The following is a 4271-nucleotide window of genomic DNA, read 5'->3' as shown; positions in this document are numbered from 1 at the left end:
TCTGAGCCAAGAGATCTAGAGATTTGCATTTCTTTTTGTCTCAGACCAACACGGCTACAAAATACATCCCCGATTTTTATATAGAGTGAATGTACTTTTATTGATTTTTAACAGCTAACAAGTCCAGGTGAGAGAAGGCAGAAGCACATTTTATCTGAATGCTCAGCCGAAATCCATGCAAGCCTGAAGCCCAAGTACTTGTCCGTCAGCCCTCAATTGTGGATTCAATTTGTCTCTCCTGGATGAGTTGTGGGTTCCAGCAAGTTCGAGAGGAGGCACAGGAATGGCATGACCATAAAAACATGCTCTTACTCTGAATGTGCCTTTTGTTCTTTAGAAAAATCTAGGTCAAGATTATTTTAAAAGTAGCTTTCCAAGTGAGAAGTATCAGTCAGACAGAGACCATTTGCCTGAAAATAGCTAATGTAAAATAGGTACAAAACCACCCGATAAGCACAGGGTGCAAAGACATTGTTCTTGCTCTTAGTAATGGCTCAGCAGCTTCCTAGCATATAAAAACTAGCTGTAATCACACATTTTACTTTACTTCTCCCTATCACACTGATGGCCAATTTATCCACAGCAGCATATTTACGGGCCTGTTTACTGAATTGAAATTCTTCACCAGAGCCAATGCTACATTGCCTCAGAGTGCTATAGAATTTAATTGAACCAGCGTGAGAGAGCTGATGAATGGGTTGCTTGCAAGGAAGGGACTAGAGCTGGGCCAGAATTTCAATGGATGATTTGGAGAAGTGCATTCGTTATTCTTCACGGGCAGGAGAGGGAATAGAGGCCAGCCTCTGTGTGCGTGTGCGTGTGCGTGTGCGTGGAGCTCCTGCTATTTATCCTAATCTATTGGCAGAAAACCCATTTCCAATCCCTTGCACGTGGTGTCCGCTTCCATTTGATCTCAGGCTGTCACTGGCCATGGTTTATAAATGCCCATGTAGGTATAATAAATGCCATCCTGCCTGTATAGAATATGGCTAGACTGAACAAAATACGGCAAACAGGACTGCCAAAAAATCCCACCAGGGACCATGATATGCCTCGTCTTCTTTACTCTGGGGATGCAGTTGCCCGCCCTCGCTCTGCTCGTCTTGCAAACTGCTTCCTCCTGCAGCATTTGCTCCAGCCAGTTTCTGAAGGGACACAACTAAGGTCCCACTTCCACTGTTCTCAGTGGTGGCAGAGCAGCTAGAAAATAAGGATCGATGGTCTCAAGTTGCAGCAACAGAAGTTTAGGTGAGATATGAGGAAGAAATGTCTCACTAGGAGGGTAGTAAAGCACTGGTGGTGGGATCTCCATCCTTGGAGGTTTTTAAGACCTGGCTAGGCAAAGCCATCCCCAACCAGATCATCCCAGCCTTGAGCAGGGGGTTGGACAAGGTGACCTCCTGAGATCCCTTCCAACCCCTCGCTGTCTATGAATTTTATCTCTTCTACTGATGCTGCCTGCTGCATTGCCACTCGCTAGAGGAGAACCCCGTGCTGGAGAAGAAGAGGCCATACGCTGCCAATCTCCCCTACCTGGACTTTAACTGAAAGCCCACGGGGTGGGGGGGGAAGGGATCTTCACTAGTCCTTTAACTCTGTTCACTTTTTTGCCTGGTGCCTGTTTGAGTCCCAGTATACTCCCCCGAGGTGTAACACTAGTCACAACTCGGGTGTCTTTACATGAGGAAGGAAAGAAAGCAGCGAGTCCACAGCAATGCTAGGAGTGTTGGAAAGAAGCAGTGGCGGGAGGCATGAGCCTAGCCCAGATCCGGCACAAGGTGCCTTCCACAGTGTCCAGGCAAAGCCCCTGCATATGTGCTGCCTTAACCACTCTGGGAGCTGAGCTGGACTCGGAGCCACAACCCTGTACCAGAAAACTAGAGAAATGGGTTAGAGGTACTAGTCATTTCATACTGCAAGCAGCCACCGCACGTAAAAAGCTGTTGTCCACTGAACAAGCTCCAGCGTAATACCAAGAAGGATTTTGCTCTTCCTACTCCTTGCTCCCTGCTGTGGTGGTTAGCAGCCTCTCATGTTCTGGCAGAAATGCATTCATGATCCATTTATGCCCATTTGTTCCTGTCCCAGTATTGCTCTTTAGCTTCAATAGCTCTTTGGTGCTGACCTCAAGCTGCATTTTTTTTTGCTAGGCTAAAAAAGCCAAGTTTTTTTTGCCTCCACTTGCAAAGGAGACTCTCACCTTCCCTGATCATCCTGAAAGCCCTTCTCCACATCTGCTCCAGTTAGCATGCATCTATGTTGCACATGCTCTGCCTTTGGTAAGCCAATGCAGCAATTTAGCCCAATTCCCATCCCAGTTTCTGCTCTATCATTGATTGTTCTTTCTAAAGCCCATTGAATTCAGGCCTGTAGTTGCCTGGGTCATCATTTTATTTTTTTTCCCCTCTCAGTCTTAAATGTCCAAATATGTCACCTTTGATTTGATAGATTGATTAAATGTAATTGCTGCCATGCCTGTAATTTCAGGTGCCCGTCCTTTCTCAGTTTGGGGATGCAGATTATCCAGTCTAATTTAGGGGCTTGGGAGTTTTGCTTCTACATCAGCTATATGAATTTTTATTCTGTATCCTCAGTCCTATTTTCCACCCTGCCTTTACCCCTATGTTCAGCATCAACCTCATTGAAAACTGGGACATAGTATTCATTGAATATTGGCACAGGGAACTAAATGCCTCTTCCTTCGTACTACTTAAATGATGTTATCAGGATTCAGAAAAAAAAAAACCCACTTTGAATGTTGGCTCTGCTTGCAGTTCCATAGCCTCACTTCTCTTTATTTTTGAGCATCCAGAGGTGGAAATGTCCTATTTCCAACAGGCAAAAAGTACAGAATGTGCATTGCAGCATCCATTGAGCCCATGGAGATTCCACCTGCATCCTTTCTTGTTTAGTTTGGTCTGAAATTTTCTGTACATAAATTATAGAAAATGAGGCTGAAAGGGAGCTCAGGAGGTCCCATCTAGTCCAAGCCCCTGCTCAAAACAGGACCAGCCCCAACTACATTGTCCCAGCCAAGGCTTTCTCCACCTGGGTCTTAAGGTCTCCACCACCTCTCTAGGTAGCCTGTTCCAGTGTTTTACTACCCTCCTAGTGAAAGAGTGTATTTTTTGGTTTTGATTTTTTTCCCCTAATATCTAACCTTAACCTCCCTTGCTGCAGTGTGAGCCCATTGCCCCTTGTCCTACCATCTGCCCCCACTGAGACCAGTCGAGCTCCATCCTCTTTGCAGCCCCCTTGCAAGGAGGTGAAGGCTGCTATTCAGTCCCCCTGAGTCTTCTCTTCTGCAGACTAAATCAGCCCATTTCCCTCAGCCTCTCCTCACAAGTCCTGTCCCCCAGTCCTCCAACATGTCCACATCCTTTCTGTCATGGGGGGCCCACAGCTGGACCCAGGACTCCAGATGTGCCCTCCCCAGTGCAGAATAGAGGGGAAGAATTGCTGCCCTCAATCTGCTGGCACCGCTCCTCCCAGCGCAGCCCATTATCCCATTGCCCTTCTGGGCAACAAGTGCACACTTGTTCATATTCAGCTTGCTGTCCACTGGCCTTCAAGTCCATTTCTGCAGAAATGTATCTCATCTCTTCTCTGTCTTTACTGCCCATCATCACAATAATATTTCCTTTTTGCAAAGAAACAATTGACAACACTGAACATCTAACAACGTTCAAGTCAGACTTTTAAACTCCCAATGTTTTGAAGGGGATCAAAATTTGGTAGGCTGAGTGCACCCAACTCTGTCTTTTTCTCTCTTCAGAGGTGAGTTATGGTGTCAAACGCACGAACCATCTTTATCGGCAGAATGGGCTGTTGCTAAATACCTCATTTAGGAGTGGAAGCTGTATCTCTGACTTGCAGTAGGGCAGGTCCTGGTGTGCAAGTACATTGAACATTTTCACCAAATAGAGCCTTAAATGTAATGTCTACATCAAAAATAAAAAGGTCATGGGCTGAATCTGAATGAGAGCAATTCAAGGAGAATATCTTTATCCCCAGGGCTCTTTGAATACATGGCAGAACTAACCTGTCAGAGTCGGCAATAGCAGCTGTGTTCTGCACTGCGGACCGGGAAGGAATTGAACAGGCTTAAAGAACAAGAGAGAAAATGGCTGCGGTATGATTTCATAGATTTCATAGACATCAGGGCTGGAAGGGACCTCGGGAGATCAAGTCCAGCCCCCCGCCCAAAGGGCAGGAAGTCAGCTGGGGTCAGAGGATCCCACCAAGATAAGCATCCAATTGTGTCTTGAAGG

Source organism: Crocodylus porosus, unplaced genomic scaffold (genome assembly GCF_001723895.1).
Source record: "Crocodylus porosus isolate Cpor-Errol unplaced genomic scaffold, CroPor_comp1, whole genome shotgun sequence".
Lineage (NCBI taxonomy): Eukaryota > Metazoa > Chordata > Crocodylia > Crocodylidae > Crocodylus > Crocodylus porosus.
Note: the sequence above shows the minus strand (reverse complement) of the source record.